Genomic DNA, 18,130 nt, shown 5'->3' on the forward strand with positions numbered 1-18,130 from the left:
TTTTGAAGAGCCACCAAACTATTTTCACAGAAGCTACACCATTTTATATCCCACCAGCAATGTGTAGGTTTTCCAATTTCTCCACATCCTGCACCAACACTTATTTTTTCTGTTTTACTGATTATAGCCATCCTTGTAGGTATAAGAGTGACATCTCATTGTGGTTTTGATTTGCATTTCCCTAGTAACTAATGATGTTAAGTATCTTTTTATGTGTTTACTGGTCATGTTGTATATCTTCTTTGGAGAAATGTCTATTCAGGTCCTTTGCCCTTTTTTCTTTTTTTTTTTGTCTGGTGCCACACAGCTTGCAGGATCTTAGTTTCCTGACCAGGGATTGAACTCAGGCCCTTGGCAGGTGAGAGCGTGGAGTCCTAACCACTGGACTGCCAGGAAATTCCCACATTTTGCCTATTTTTAATGAATTGTTTGTCCTTTTGTTGTGTTGAGTCCTATTTTTGATGAGTACTTTATATATTTTAGATATTTAAATCCTTATCAAGATATATGATTTGCAAATATTTTCTCCCACTCTGTAGATTATCTCTTTACTTTGTTGATAATGTCCTTTAATGCACAAAAAGTTTTAAATTTTGATGAAATTCAACGTATTTATTTTTCTTTTTGCTACTTGTGTCTTGGTGTTATATCTAAGAATCCAGGTTGACAAGTCCAAGGTCATGCACATTTACCCTGTGTTTCTTTCAAGAGTTTTATGGTTTTTAGCTCTGAAAGTTTAGGTTGATTGCAATTTTTAATTCATAGTTGTATGTGATGTGAGTAGGGGTCCAACTTAATTCTGTGTACATGTGGAACATTCAGTTGTCCAAGTACCATTTGTTGAAGAGACTCTTCTTTCCCCAGTTGAATGGACTTGGCATCCTTGTCAAAAAAACAATGGCTGTAGATGTATGGGTTTATTTCCAGACGCTCAGTTCTAGTCCATTGGTCTATATGTCAATCCATATACTAGTACCACTCTGTTTTAATTATTGTAGCTTTTTATAAGTTTTGAAATCTGGAAATCTCAGCTGTCCATTTTTTTTCATCTTAAGGTTATTTTGGATATCCAGGGCTCCTTGTGAATTTGAGTGTTGACCTTTCCATTTCTGGAAGAAAACGCCATTGGAATTGTGATAGAGAATGTGTTGATCTGTAGATTGCTTAGGTGAGCTTGTCATTTTGACAATATTAAGTCTTCCTCCCCATGAACTAGAATGTCTTTCCATTAATTTAGGTCTTCTTTAGTTTTCATCAATGTTTTGTAGTCTTCAGCATACACGTCTTTCACTTCTTTGGTTAAATGCATTCCTAAGTATTTCAGTTATTTAAAACACTAAATGGAATTACTTCTTTAAGTTCATTTTGAGATTGTTCATTGTGCATGGATAGAAACCGCTGAATCCTGTGTGTTTATCTTATAACCTGCAGATTTACTGAATTTGTTTACTAACGTTAGTAGTTTTCTTGTGGAGTCTTTGGATTTTTCATATATATAATCATATAATCTGTGCAAAGAGATAGTTCCAATTCTTCCTTTCCAACTTGAATTCCTTTTATTTCGATTTCTTGTCTAATTGCTCTGGCTAGCACTTCCAGTACAATATTGAATATCATTGGTGAAAGTGGGCATCGTTATCTTGTTCCTGATCTTAGGTGGAAAGCTTTCCATTTTTCACCATTGAGTATGATGTTAGCTATGCAGTTTTCATTATTGACTTTATAACTTTGAGGAACTTTCCTTCCATTCCTTGTTTTCGAGTGTTTTTATCATGAGAAGATATTGAATTTGTCAAATGCCTTTTCTGCATCTTTTGAGATGATCATGTGGTTTTTATCCTTTGTTCCATTAGTGTGGCGTATTACATTGATTGATTTTCCCATGTTGAACCACTTCTTGCATTCCTGGGGTAAATCCCATATGGTCATGATGTATAAATCCTTTCAATATGCTATTGAATTGTGTTTGCTAAGAATTTTGTTGAGGATTTTTGTATCTATATTTATAAGAGGTATTATCTGTAGCTTTCTTGTGATACCTTTGTTGGGAATTGATATCAATGTAATGATGGCCTCATCATATGAGTTAGGAAGTGTTCCCTTCCTTTCAACTTTGGAAGGGTTTGAAAAGGATTGGTATTAATTCTTCCTTTACATGTTTGGTAAAATTCACTAGTGAAGCCATCTGGTCCTGGACTTTTTTTGTTGGGAGGTTTTTGATTACTGATTCAATCCTTTTAACTTGTTACATGTCTGTTGAAGATGTTCTATTTCAATCTTGAGTCAGTTTAGGTCTTTGTGTATTTCTAGGAATTTGTGCGTTTTATCTAGGTTATCCAGTTTGTTGGCATAAATTGTTATAGTAGTCTCTTATAATCCTTTAGCATTTCTGTAAGTTCAGTAGTATGTCCTCACTTTTCATATCTGATTTAGTTATTTGTATCTTTTTTATTTTCTCCTTTGTCACTCTAGATAAATGTTTGTCAATTTTGTTGATCTTTTTCAATAACCACTTTTGGTTTTGTTGGTTTTGTCGGTTTTGTCTATTGTTTTTCTATTCTCAATTTCTATTCTCAATTTATCACTGTTCTAGTTTTATTATTTTCTTCCTTCTGTTAGCTTTGGTGTTAGGTTCTCTCTTCTTTTCTGGTTCCACAAGATGTCTAAATCCACAAAGTGGTTTGAGATCTTTTCCTCTTTTTTAATGTAGCTATAAATTTACCTCTGGGGCACTGGTGTCACTACCTCTCATAAGTTATGGTATTTTGTATGTTTGTTTTCATTTTCCTTATAAATTATCTGCCTAGATGTTTTATCCATTAGTGAAAGTGATGTATTGAAATTTGCCACTATTACTGTAGAGCTATATATTTCTCTCTACAATTCTGTTAATATTTGCTTCATATATTTTGGGTCTCTGTTTTGTGGTTAATTTATGTTTATAGCTGTTATAGTCTTCCTGATTCATTGACCTTTTATCAATATATAGTGTCCCTCTGTCTCTTTTAACAGTTTTTGAAATAAAGTCCATTTTTGTCTGATATCAGTATAGCCACCCCTGATCTCTTTTGGTTACTATTCATATGGAGTATCTTTTTAAATCCTCTAACTTTCAATCTATTCATGTCTTTGGATATAAAGTGAGTCTCTTGTACACAGCATATAGTTGAATCATGCTGTTTTATCCATTCTGACAATATCTGCCTTTTGATTGGAAAGTTTAATTTATTTAGATTTAAAATAATCGCTGACAAGGAAGGACTTGCTCCTGCTGTTTTGCTGTTTGTATTCTGTATATATTATAGCTTATTGTTCTTCATTTCATCCACTTATGCCTTTTTTTTTTTTTTTGGCCATGCTGCACAGCTTGTGGGATGTTTTCTTTAATACTCATCCTTTTTTTTTTTAAATTTTATTTTTTTTGCTGCTCCACGGCATGTGGGATCTTCCCGGACGGGGGCAACGAACTCGTGTCCTCTGCATAGGCAGGCGGACTCTCAACCACTGCACCACCAGGGAAGCCCAGCTTGTGGGATCTTAATTCTCCGACCAGGATTGAACCCAGGCCCAGGCAGTGAAAGCTCCAAGTCTTAACCACTGGACCAGTGAATTCCTGATTTATGGCCTTCTTTTATGTTTAGTTTCTATTTTCTAGTGAGCTGTTTTGATTCTTTTTCATTTCCTTTTGTGATGGTTTTTAGAGACTTTCTTTGTGGTTACCATGGAGATTCATATAACGTCTTAAATTTAAAATGATCTATATTAAATTAATACCTACTTAACTTTTAACTATGCTGCTTCTATACATCTCTGTCCTCCCTCCCTTATGTTGTTGTCATAAATTGTATGCACTATAACATAGATTTATAGTTATTTTTATGTCATTGTCTTTTAAATTCTGTAGGAAGTAAAAGGTAGAGTTACAAACCAAAAATACAATAATACTTGTTTTTGTATTTGCCCATGTATTTACCTTTACTGGAGATCTGTATTTCTTCATGACTTCGGTTACTTTTTCTTTTTCCTTCATTTCAATCTGAAGGAGTTCCTTCAGCATTTCTTATAAGACAGGCCTAGTGATAACAAATTCCCTCAGCTCTTCTTTATTTGTAAATGTCTTAATTTCTCCTTCATATTTGAAGGAGAGTTTTCTGGACACTGCCTTGAAGTTGATCGGTTTTTCTGTTAACACTTTCAATATCATCCATTGTCCCTTGGCCTCCATGGTTTCTGATGAGAAATCAACCTTGATACTTATTAAGTATCCTTTGTACGTGATCAGTTGCTTCTTTCTTGCTGCTTCCAAGACTGTCTTTGTCTTCATCTTTCAATAGTTTGATTATAGTGTCTCTTGGTGTGGATCATTTTGAGTTTATCCTACTTGGAATTTGTTAAGTTTCTTGGATTTGTAGCTTCATGTCTTCTATCAAATTTGGGACGTTTTCAGTCATTTTTCTTTAAATAGTCTTTCTGCCTTTTTTCCCCTCTCTTCTTTTTCAGGGACACCCATTATATGTATGTGGGTTTGCTTGCTGGAATCTAACAGGTCAGTGAGGTACTTTTCACTTCTTATTTCTTTCAGCCTCTCAGACTCAGTAATTTCAATTGACCTATCTTCAAGTTCACTGGTTCTTTATTATGCCTGCTAAATCTGTTATTGAACATCTCTAGTGTTTTGTTTTTTATTTCAGTTGTACTTTTCAGCTCTAGAATTTTAGTTCCTTTTAAGTTTTTTTTCTATCTCTTTATTTAAATGATCACTTTGTTCATACATTATTTTCCTTATATCCTTGTCAGTGCTCACCTTTAGTTCTCTAAGCTTATTTAGGACAGCATTTTATAGTCTTTATCTACTAGGTCCTGTCTCTGTCTTTCCTGTCAATTTATTTTGTTTCCTTTGCCTGATCAATACTTTCCTATTTATTTGTTTGCCTTGGGATTTTGTTGTTGTTGTTGTTGTTGAAAACTTGGCATTTGACTATTATAATGTGGTAACTGGAAATCAGATTTCCTACCTCCCCAGGGTTTCCTGATGTTTGTTTGCTTGTTTGTTTAATACTGTAGTAGTTGATCTTCTTAGTGACTTTCCCAAACTATTATTGCAAAGATTGTATTCCTTGTTTATGTTGTCACTGAAGTCCCGTTCCTTAGCTTGTGTTCAGCTAGTGTTTTGACAGAAATTTCCTTGCATTCCAGGAGCTCTCGCAGTCTTTTCAAAATGGTTGTGTGCCTGGACTCTCCTTCAACACTTAACCAGGGTTATGCCATGACTGGGGATTAGCCATAGGTGAAAAGCTTAGTGTCTTAAGTCCTTTTTGAGCATTATATCTTGCCCTGGGTGACTTTCTAAATTCCCCAGTATACACAGGCACTTGTGAATATTCTAAACTCCCAGAGAAATGCTCCCCAGCTTCTGCCTTAGGCAGTCTTTTGTATGTTTGGGCTGTAATCTTTTGCCCTATGCATGTGAAGTTTGTTTATTCAGTTTGTGGTGTTTCCACCTTTCTCAACCTGAGTTTTGTGTTAGACAAAACAGAGGAGTGCCTTGCATCAGTCCTTCAGGTAGTCCCTAGGCAGTTTAGAACTGATATATAAAATATTACGTGAATAAGGTCTGCTCTGCTCCTTCCAGAAATAAGGACATAGTCCCACACTGGTAACATGGGCTGTTGATGCTTTAAGACTGCTGTTGCTTTAAGACTCTTGTCACTTTAAGACTATGGCCAGTTTAACACATCTGCCACTTTATTGTCACTGCCACTTTAAAACTTCTATCCCACCAGAGAGGGAGGTGAAGTAGGGCATATAAACTCACTACAAACTTTCCTACTGTTTTAAAGGCCCCCTGCCTTTTTTTTTTTTCAGCCCTCTGTAAACTTTTGACTGTTTTCCAGAGATCACAGAGTTGGTTCTGACAACTTCTGCTTGTTTTTCTATGTATCGGTTGGGAGGCAAGAAGTGGAAAATTCTTACTCTACATTTTTCTGATGTCTAGCAGTAAACTCTTATTTTTTAAACCTAATGACTTAAAACAAATTTTGCCCATTAGCAATAGTATGCAATCAAATGGAATAGTAACAAGAACTTTTGGCTGGTTTTGTTTGTTTCGTATATGTTTATTACCTTACATGTTTGCCAGTTATGATTAGTTGTGTCATTTGGAGGCAGATATGCTGATAGAGCTAAGAAACAAGTCTTTATTTCTATTATAAATTTGAACTAGTACTTTTAACTATACAAAAAAGTAAGCTCTAATTTAATTGACATGGGCATCTCCATTGTTCTGGTGTGGAGTTTACTTTGTTAAGCACTTGTTATCTAGGCATTAGGGTTAGTTTGAGCTCTTATGGCCGGAAAGCTAAAATATGAAAAATATAAGCCAAAAACAAAGTAGAATTTAGATGTAGAAAGAACCTCACAAATAATATTATTCTAATGATTCTCACATCAGAGTCACAGAGAGAGCCCTGAAACCACATATTCTGAGGCCCTGCCCTATTGAATCAAGTATCTGGAGGCTAAGTCTGAAAATCTATATTTCAAAAATTTCTCCAACTTATTCTCATAAGTACATAAGTTTGGGGGAAAATGATATAATTTAACTCTCTAGTTTAAGGTGGAGAAAGATGTGAGGCTCCAATAGGTAAAGGGACGTAACCACACCGGGTGCATCTGTAGAGTCAGTAAGCTAATTTATTACTTTGTTATTCTGGAGAGGAAGATCACATCCCTTAGAAAATAAAGAAATGAAAAAAGAAGGAAGGAAGAAAAAAGGAGGAAGAAGGGAAAGAAGGAAGGGAGGAAGGGAGGGAGGGGGGAGGAAAGAAAGCAAAATTCAGCCGTGTTAAAGTTAGTAGGATAAATAATTTTTTAAATTAGTACGGAATCTATAAGGTACCAAGAACTAGTTTGACAGAAGTCTTCTACTGGATAGTTGGTTCTGAATATACAAAGTTATGTCAATTCTTGCTTATCTGTAGCAAATAATTGTGAACAGTAATGCAGAAAATCTTATACTGAAGGCAATTAGAAAATGACCTACATTTGTCTTTGAAGACTTTTTATAACCAACATATTGGACACACAGGACACATGAGGTGTAAACATAAAGCAACTTTATTTTCATCTCCCTCTGTTCCCTTTAAGTTTTGTAGGTAGAGCAAGTTCTTCCTCTGCCCCATAAAAACTGAGGCAGGCCCTGTGACTTTCATTGTCATTCTTAGGTAAGACAGAGTCCTCCAATCAGAATTAAAATGTCCATGTCCATGTAATAAACAAAAAGTGGTAACTTGATTTGAAGCTGAGGTTTCCCCCTCTCTTAGCTGGAGCACACTGCATGGGAAAGCCTTTTATGGGGAAAAAAGGGCTTCCCTGCCCTCTTCTATCACTTCTTATCTTGCTGTACTAGTTCCTGGGTTGGAACATGCCCAAGGAGAAGAGGAAAGGGAAGAGGAAGATTCTCAAGCCATACATGCTGAGTGATGGTCTAATAGATGCTTTTTCTGGGTTTGAATATACAACTGATTTTCCTGTGAGAGCTTTTGTAAGTTCCTTGACATCTCTCACTCCCAGTTCTCTGTTATCACTGAGAATCTTATCTCTGTTCTGGGTGCGGCCTCCTAGACAGTCCCTAAGATATCCCCATCCTGCCTGTCTCACACACTTATATATGAAAGTTATTCCTTGCCTACATGCATTTACCTCATACAGAACCATTATTCAAACACATTTTGTGGTTCCATATTTACTGTCTTGCAGTGAAGTCATTTAAACAGTAGTAAGACTTTCTCAAAAGGTATACTCCAAATTGAACTTCATTCTATAGTAAGTACTGGTATGTTGAGCTTCCAGACTATTTCAAAATTGTCTGACATTTGGAAACGACAAAACTTACACCAAATGTGAGATCAATTTCAGAAAAAAATCCGGAGAATCTTTCGGATTCAAATACACTGTAAACTATTCTTTAGTCTTGATAGACATCATTATCTTTCAAGGAAGATGTGGATCCCTCACCAAGCGTATACATAGATTGTATTCTAAGTGGGATGATTTCTAATTTAGCCTCCCCTTAAATGAATAGAAAATTCAGAAAATTGGCCATTTTGCTGCCAGTGATGCCTAACTGCCTGAGCATTGGAATCATATGAAGACATTTTTAGACACTTGGATTCTGCAGCTTCTCTACAAACCTATAGATCAGAATCTGCAGAGCTGTGTTCCAGGACTGTAGGAATCTAAAGTTCTAAGACTCTCCTAAGTCATTCTGATAAACTGCTTAACCAAGGTCCTTCTTGGGGACTAGAAAATCTGCAAGTGTGTTCACCAAACAGTGCTCTACATTCACATCTTCCCTCCATTGCCTATTGAACATTAAAATAAAGGTCATTTAGAAAAAGTCAACACAGCAACTAGTCAAAGTCAAGTCACTCTGGCCAATAAAATACCTCACTCCCCCATCCTCTGAAAAATGTACACCAACAAAATCCAGAAACCTGAAAGAGGGAATGGGGATAAACATGTCACATGTAGCTTTCATCCTCATTAATCTTTCTGATTTCACAGTTCATCTGTGTTGCTTTCGTATCTTAAACTCCTATAAATCAGTATTGTTACTTTAAGAAGTGTTTGTTGTAATCAAAGTTTGTCGTAACGAAGACATTTACTTTCGCTCTGGAGTGGGACTGTGTGAGACTGTGTGAGTGTGTGTGTGTGTGATCTTTGGGCCTGACCCTCACTGACAGCATCAGCAGCTTGAGAAAAAGTGAGATACAGGCACAGTGTAGGTTCTTTTTTTTTTTTTTTTTTGGTAGTAATAAGAAAGTTTAGCTATTTTAATGTGGTCCTGCCTGAATAAGGTCTTTAGTTATATTCTTGCTGTTTTGGAATCAGTAGCTCCATTGGCTTAGTTGACTCTCCCAGTTTTCAAACCAGACTTAGTTTCTCTCTCCTGCTAAAAATATCTAGAGGCAGGTATCAGTCATTTGTTTTGGAGCAGTTAGCAAATGAGTAAAGTAGAAAACCAGAGGCTGTTGTCAGTATTTTAAAATGTAAAGTCATGAGTATTGGGAGGAAAAGTGTTAAACCCATTCCTTAATTGCTGTGTATGTATTCCCATTTCTGTTGGTCCAACCAAGAAACAGGCATAGCTTGTGTTACTCAAAATGGAGTACATATCACATATTTTTTGCAATTAGTAGCCACTTCTCTAGAGCCCACTTCTCCATCAGAGGAGAGTATGAAAATCTTTTAGAAGGAGGCTTTACTTTTTTTTTTAATTTTTATTTTTTTTAAACAGCAGGTTCTTATTAGTCATCAGTTTTACACACATCAGTGTATACATGTCAGTCCCAATCTCCCAATTCATCACACCACCACCACCACCACCCCACTGCTTTCTCCCCTTGGTGTCCATACGTTTGTTCTCTACATTTGTGTCTCTATTTCTGCCCTGCAAACTGGATCATCTGTACCATTTTTCTAGGTTCCACATATATGCATTAATATACGGTGTTTATTTTTCTCTTTCTGACTTACTTCACTCTGTATGCCAATCTCTAGGTCCATCCACATCTCTACAAATGACTTGATTTCATTCTTTTTATGGCTGAGTAATATGCCAATGTATATATGTACCACATCTTCTTTATCCATTCATCTGTCGACAGGCATTTAGGTTGCTTCCGTGACCTGGCTATTGTAAATAGTGCTGCAATGAACATTGCGGTGCATGTGTCATTTTGAATTGTAGTTTTCTCTGGGTATATGCCCAGTAGTGGGATTGCTGGATCATATGGTAATTCTATTTTTAGTTTTTTAAGGAACCTCCATACTGTTCTCCGTAGTGGCTGTATCAGTTTACATTCCCACCAACAGTGCAAGAGGGTTCCCTTTTCTCCACACCCTCTCCAACATATGTTGTTTGTAGATTTTCTGATGACGCCCATTCTAACTGGTGTGAGGTGATACCTCATTGTAGTTTTGAGTTGTATTTCTCTAATAATTAGTGATGTTGAGCAGCTTTTCATGTGCCTCTTGGCCATCTGTATGTCTTCTTGGGAGAAATGTCTATTTAGGTCTTCTGCCCATTTTTGGATTGGGTGGTTTGTTTCTTTAGTATCGAGCTGCATGAGCTGTTTATATATTTTGGAGATTAATCCTTTGTCCGTTGATTCGTTTGTGAATATTTTCTCCCATTCTGAGGGTTGTCTTTTCGTCTTGTTTATGGTTTCCTTTGCTGTGCAAAAGCTTTTAAGTTTCATTAGGTCCCATTTGTTTATTTTTATTTTTATTTCCATTTCTCTAGGAGGTGGGTCAAAAAGGATCTTGCTTTGATTTATGTCATAGAGTGTTCTGCCTTTGTTTTCCTCTAAGAGTTTGATAGTGTCTGGCCTTACATCCAGGTCTTTAATCCATTTTGAGCTTATTTTTGTGTGTGGTGTTAGGGAGTGATCTAATCTCATACTTTTAAATGTACCTGTCCAGTTTTCCCAGCACCACTTATTGAAGAGGCTGTCCTTTCTCCACTGTACATTCCTGCCTCCGTTATCAAAGATAAGGTGATTGTATGTGTGTGGGTTTATCTCTGGGCTTTCTATCCTGTTCCATTGATCTATCTTTCTGTTTTTGTGCCAGTACCGTATTGTCTTGATTACTGTAGCTTTGTAGTATAGTCTGAAGTCTGAGAGCCTGATACCTCCAGCCTCGTTTTTTTCCCTCAAGATTGCTTTGGCTATTTGGGGTCTTTTGTGTCTCCATACAAATTTTAAGATTTTTTGTGCTAGTTCTGTAAAAATTGCCATTGGTAATTTGATAGGGATTGCATTGAATCTGTAGATCACTTTGGGTAGTAGAGTCATTTTCAGTATATTGATTCTTCCAATCCAAGAACATGGCATATCTCTCCATCTGTTTGTTTTATCTTTAATTTCTTTACCAGTGTCTTATAGTTTTCTGCATACCAGTCTTTTGTCTCCCTAGGTAGGTTTATTCCTAGGTATTTTATTCTTTTTGTTGCATTGGTAAATGGGAGTGTTTCCTTAATTTCTCTTTCAGATTTTTCATCATTAGTGTATAGGAATGCAATAGATTTCTGTGCATTAATTTTGTATCCTGCAACTTTACCAAATTCATTGCTTAGCTCTAGTAATTTTCTGGTGGCATCTTTAGGATTCTCTATGTATAGTATTATGTCATCTGCAAACAGTGAGAGTTTTACTTCTTCTTTTCCAATTTGTATTCCTTTTATTTCTAACTGGAGTCACAGGTGGGTGAGAAGACAACTGGATATAGGTACTTCCATTTGCTGTTGCGTTCCATTCACACTCCTTTGAAGATCAGAGTGGAATTAACCATCTGCAGTGTTTTAGTATATCTTTGTGGTCCTGAAATGCCAGTCAGTGGATTTGTGCTTGGCTAGATGTGTAAGAATCAACCAGTATAGTTTGATAAAAGTACAGATTCCCAAATTTTCTGTCTCCAAACTCCCTTTTTTTTTTCAGCTGGTCTGGGCTAGTGCCTGGAAATTAAACTTCTCCAGCAGACAGGTATGAGAATTATTGCCCAAGAGGGCTCTGTATAGGTGTCCAATTCAAGAATGTTATGAATTGCTGGAATTTCAGTATGGAAGCTACCACTACAAGTTCCATGATTTTTCCCTCCAAATTTACAGGTGTGACTGTATACGAAACAAAATGTGGGTTGCAGCCTTTGGAGTGATTTCTGCTGCCTTGGCAGTGGTGAGTGGCTTTGGCCTGATGTTGTACATTGGGGTGCCATTTGTGATCATAGTTGCAAATTCACCATTTCTTATTCTAGGTGAGGCTGCACATTGTGTGTGTGGGGGTGTGGGGTGGATAATGGAAGGGGATTGTGTTACATTAAGCAGAATAAGTATATTTAGGTGGCTCTACAAGTCCAAAATGGGGCATCAGGAAAGAAGAAAATCAGATGGAATTCTGAGTCTTTAGAGTTAGAAAAATCTAGTACCCCAAATGGAAAAACACAGACCAGGGACATGAACAGGCAGTACACACACACACACACCACACACACACACACACACACACACACACACACACACACACACACACACACACACACACACACACACACACACACACACACACACACACACACACACACACACACACACACACACACACACACACACACACACCCAAACACACAAAATCCAAAATACTAGTCACTGAAAATATAAGAAAAAATATTTGACCTTTCAGTAAATCAAGGGATACAAGTTAAAACAAAAGTGAGACACCTTTGTTTTCTTTTCTTATTAATGAATATTAGCAAGATTAAAGGTTTGGGGAATGTTGTATGCAAATGAACACTCATGTTCTGCTGGGGGAAGTTTGTAAATTGGTGCAGTTTTAAAATACAACTTTGCAACAGATCAAAAGAGTTAAAAATTTAAAAGGGAATACCTTTGACCTGCCAACTCCACTTCTAGGAGTTTGTCCTAATTATTGGACAAGTGCTCACAAAGTAGAACGTGTATTTCATTTCAGTGTGATTTAGAATAGGAAAAAACAAGAACAACCTAATCCCATATCGACATGGGATCGGTCCACTCAAACATAGCATATTAAAGTTTTGGAATCCTATTCACTCTTTAAAAAGAGGTAGATATAAAGTGTTAAATGAAAAATGCTAGCTATGAAACAAGATGTTTAAAATAGATATACAAATATATGTGTATATTTGTATAGAGCAAATTCTGGATGGCTATACTTAAAATATTAGCAAGGATTATCCCCGAAGGGTGGAATTACAGTTGTTTAAATTTTTTCTTTGCATTTTCCTGTACTTTCAGGATTTATTTTACAATAAGCATGAGAAGATAAATATGTTTATATTTTGGAAAGTAGGCAACTTGGAAGAAATAATATTTGATTTCTTAGGGGAGACAGTGGAGGAAACCTTCCTAGTACACACTCACACTTAAAATATAAGAAAGCTCTCAGTGTTCCCACAGTCATACATAACTATAGTTAAAATCTATGCAACCGATTTAATATAAAGCATCTTCATACTGTCTGTGTATACAGTGAAGTATGAGTGTAGGGGTGTGTGTGTGTATGAGTGTGTGTGGGGGGGGGGTTGTGATTTCAGTAACTCAAGAAATATACGAGGACAATTTTTGAACAAGGTTCTATAAAGAAAAAACTGGTTTTTAAATACCTAATAAATATCAATGAGTTTATTCATCGTCCTTAGTACCTCTGATTCTTCCCTTTTGTTCAGCTGCATACAACTGAAATCCACAAAGCTGGCAGCAGGGGGAGTGTCGGGATGCAGTTTATGACACACTACGTAAACCTGTGTCAGTGTAGGCCCTCGTACCGCATGTTAGTTCCAAGTACTGATTTTGTATCAATGTACACAGAAACAGAGGTGTACATGAATGAAAGCAGTAGAAAGCTTGAGGCAGACGAAATTTGTCTGCAACATGCTCATGCTGTCCTTTGTAATCCCATTTCTTCTCTGTGGTCCTCCTCTCCTAGCCTTCATTGATGGTTTCAAAGTCCTCAGATGTTCTCCTGTCCTCTTTATTCCAAACCAGTCAGGAAACGTCATTGTGGAAAAGACTGATTACCTTAGTAGGCATTTAATATGTAAAGGATTCTTAATATTTACTTTGGTGCATATTTCTGATCTCAAGAGAGCCTGCATTTTATTGTGATAATGCCTTAACCTGGGCAAGTGAAGTTTGAATGATAGCCTTCTGGGTATCAAAAACAGACTAGCAGGAAAACTGCATTTGTGTGTGTGTGTGTGTGTGTGTGTGTGTGTCTATAAACTATGGGGTGCCTCTACAATCAGCACATTGATAGCTAGATGCTAACTGTAGAACAGATAAATCCAGCTCATATTTTAAGCAACAGTATGTTGGCTCAACATTAGTGCACTAGAATAAAATGGTTTATGGGAGAAAATGATCTCTCAGGTATTCTAATGGAGTCAAGGATACATTGCTAATCCCACTTCACCTAACACCCAGCAGCCAGGTTTCCTGACTCATCATTGAAACACCCTAAATGATGACTAGGAGTGGAGTATACTGTGCTCTGTGCAAATAGGAGTACGTGCAAAGCACAGAGCTACTACAGAGCAAGGAGCGATAAGTTCTGTTGTGGATTCAGAGGCAACCAGAGAAAGCATCACAGAAAGAAGTATCAAAACACAGATTGAGCAAGATAAATAAGACCTTAAGAGATGGACAAAGAAATGGTGTGAACTGATCTGTTTAATGTTTAATGGATGTTCATATGTATGAAGATTCTGTTTCTTTTTTTAACAGGCGTTGGGGTCGATGACATGTTTATCATGATTTCTGCCTGGCAGAAGACCAACCTCATGGATAGCATAAAAGAACGGATGTCCAATGTCTATTCAAAAGTGGCAGTGTCCATTACAATCAGCACCATCACCAACATCCTGGCCTTCTATACAGGAATTATGACCTCTTTCAGGTCCGTACAATACTTCTGCATCTATACAGGAACAACCCTTCTCTTTTGTTATTTTTATAACATCACCTGTTTTGGAGCATTTATGGCCCTGGATGGTAATAGAGAAGTAGTTTGTCTATGCTGGTTGAAGAAACCAGAAACTCCTGACCAAAAATGTTCCTCGTTAAAAAAGCCCTGCGGCCTCCCATGTAATTCTCTCCGAGACAAACATAAAGCTGATATCCGCCCAATGAATTTGTTCTTTAGAGACTATTTTGGTCCTTTTCTCACAAGCACTGAGTCCAAGTTTTTGTAGTGCTTATATACATTTTGTACATCATAAGTAGTATATATGGGTGTTTCCAAGTGCAGAAAGGTTTAGACCTCTGAAATTTGGCAAGTGATGACTCCTACATCACACCGTATTTTAATGTAGAAGAAGAACATTTTTCAACTTATGGTCCCAGGGTTATGCTTATTGTTACTGAAGCTCTTGACTGTTGGGAAGGAGATGCTAGGCAAAAATTGGAAAAATGTCTTGTAGATTTTGAAAACAGTGACTATGTAGATTAAAATCTTACAGAGTTTAGATTACGAGAATATGTGAAATATATGGAAAACCACCATCACGATGTAAATGATAACTTTTGTAAAAAATATTCCCAATTTTGTAATAGATTCTCCACTTTTTATGTATGATATTAACATTACATCATCACAGGAAATCATCTGTTCCCTGGCCTTCATTCAGACCATGGGTGTTTCTTCTTCAACCAATAAGAAGCTGATGTTACTCCAGTTCCGAGACATGGCCGAAAAGTGTGAAATTCCCCTAATGGTGTATAACCAGGCGTTCATATATTTTGATCAGTATTCTGCAATAGTAGAAAACACTGTTTGAAATGTAATTGTTGCCTCAACACCTATGTTCATTGTTTCCTTACTGTTAATCCCTCACCTGCTGTGTTCTTTGTGGGTAACTTTTGCTATCGCTTCTGTGATTTTGGGAGTAACGGGTTTCATGGCATTCTGGAACATCAATCTTGATTCCATATCCATGATTAATCTCGTCATTTGTATAGGGTTTTCTTTTGATTTTTCTGCCCACATTTCCTATGTATTTGTTTCCAGTTCAAAGCCCTCAGTAAACCAAAAAACCATCGAGGCGTTGTATCTGCTAGGCTACCCTGTGTTGCAAAGTGCAATTTCAACAATAATAGGAGTGTGTGTCTTATCTGCAGCTAAAGCATACATCTTCAGGACATTTTTTAAGATTATGTTTCTTGTTATGGTATTTGGAGTTGCTCATGGCCTAATTTTTATTCCGGTATTCTTAACCTTTTTTTGAAAGTTTGACTAGTCACTAACCAATCAAAGACCAATTATAGAATTCCTGATTGCCCCAATCCAATCTGATAAAAATGTGCTATTAAGAATAGTCAATAAACTAAAAACAAAGGGATGTTTCCTTGGTGTGGAGATCCCATTTTAAAATGTTATTTAAAATATCCTGAGAAAAATTAATTAGTCTTACATTAAAATATCTTTGCTAAATTAGGAAGTGTTGTCATCTTTATTATGGTCTATACAATCAAGCATAAGTATAACTTTCCAGTTATTTTTTCCTTTTATTTCATCATTAGTAGTTTATGCCTGGAATTCAGATATTTTATGTATTATGCTATAAATGGAATATTATTTTCATTGTACTTCCCATATGCATTATTATGTAAAAGTGCAACTGATTATTATTTATTCTCCTAGTCTGGGGTTTTTCTATGCATGTTCTTAGTGCTGTATTTTGCTGAACTGAAGTTTTTAAGTTTTGGAATCCAATTTATCATTTTTTTAATGGTTAGTGTTTTCTGTGTCCTCTCTAAGAAATTTTTGCCTAATCCAAGATTACAAAAAATTCATCTATGTTTTCTTCTCAAAGCTAGTAGTTTTATTTTTACATTTAGGTCTATAATTCATAGACCCATGTTTGTTGGGAAGTATGGATAGAGGTTCATTGTCTTCCCATTATAGTTATCCAGTTGTCCCAGCAGCATTAGTGAAAAGACTGTCCTTTCACCATAGGGATTAATTTGGCACCTCTGTCAGAGAATCAATTGACAGTTTATGTGTGGCTCTGTTTTTGTGCATTGATCTATCTGTTTTTCTGTCATACCACACTGCATTGATTACTGAAGCTTTCTATTAATTATTGAAATTAGGTAAGGTATCCAACATTTTTCCTCTTTTCCAAATTGTTTTGGCTATTCTAGTTTCTTTGCATTTAGATACTAATTTTAGAATCATTTGTCAATTCATCAAAAAAAAAATCTGGGATTTTTGATTGGGATCGTGATTGGGTTATGGTGAATCTACAGATCAATTTGGGGAAAATAGATATCTTAGCAGTATGGAATCTTCCAATCTGTGAGCATGGTTTATCTCTCCATTTTTTATATCTTCTTTAATTTCTCTCAGGCATGTCTTATAGATTTACATGGATTTACTTCTAAGAACATTAATTTATTATATCATTGTAAATATTTTAAATCCCCTTTCCATTTTTTTTACTAGTACATAAAAATAAAATTGGTTTTGGTATACCTACCTTATATTGTGTAATCTTTTTAGGTTCATTTTTTAGTTCATGTAGAGTTTTTTAGTTTCTCTAATAGTTTTTATCTATGCAATTATGTAAAGGTCACATAAAGACAATTGTGTTTCTCCCTACATAAACTTTATCTTGTACTTATCTTATTGCACTGGCTTAAAATGTCCAGTAAAATGTGGGAAAATGTACTGAAAGCAGACATCATTGCCTTGTTCTCAACTTTGTAAGGAACGTGGTTAATATCTCAGGCAGTATGATTATTACCTGGAAGTTTTTCATAGCCATCTTCTGTCAGATTGTGGAAGCTCTTTTCTACATATAGTTTTCTGGGATGTTTTAACATGAATGGGTATTAAATTTTGTCAAATAATTTCTGTCCATTGACTGAGATTATCATGTCTATTTTTCTATCTTAATCTGTGAATGTGACAATTTATATTGAGTGATTTTCTAATATTATACCAACCTTGCCTTCCTAGGATGACTCACACTTAGTCGTGGCATGTTATTATTTTCATATATTGCTGTCTTTGTTTTGTTAATATTTTGTCAATGGTATATGTTCCTGTGTTCATGAGGCATATTGGTCTACAATTCCCTTTTTTGTGATGCCTTTCTCAGGTCTTTATATCAGGGTTATGCTGCCCTCAGGAAACAAGCCAGTAAATATATATTCCTCCTCTTCTATTTTCTGAAATATATGATGTATGGTTGATATAATTCTTTCATTTCTTACTTAAATGTTCAGTAGAATTCACCAGTGAAGTCTTCTGGGCATGGAGCTTTTCTGGGAAGGATTTTTATTTCAGATTCACTTTCTTTAACAAATAGAAGGACATTCAGATGTTCTTTTTCTTCTAGGGTCAATTTTGGTATGTTTGGTTTTATAAGGAATTTGCCCATTTTGCTAATTGGCTAATTGATTATTTTCTTACCATTTTAATGTCTAGTGATGTCCCATGTACAGTTCTTGATATTGGTAATTTGTATTATGTACCTTATATTTCTTGATCAAGGGATTATCAATTTTATTAAATTTTTCCAAGAACCA

General features: G+C 35.9%; 1 pseudogene; it reads left to right on the top strand.

The window, feature by feature from the left end:
• Positions 1-11,553: 11,553 nt before the first annotated feature.
• Positions 11,554-18,130, top strand: LOC117310959 (patched domain-containing protein 3-like; annotated as a pseudogene).

The sequence above is a fragment of the Tursiops truncatus genome, unplaced genomic scaffold (assembly GCF_011762595.2).
Source record: "Tursiops truncatus isolate mTurTru1 unplaced genomic scaffold, mTurTru1.mat.Y mat_scaffold_716_arrow_ctg1, whole genome shotgun sequence".
NCBI lineage: Eukaryota > Metazoa > Chordata > Mammalia > Artiodactyla > Delphinidae > Tursiops > Tursiops truncatus.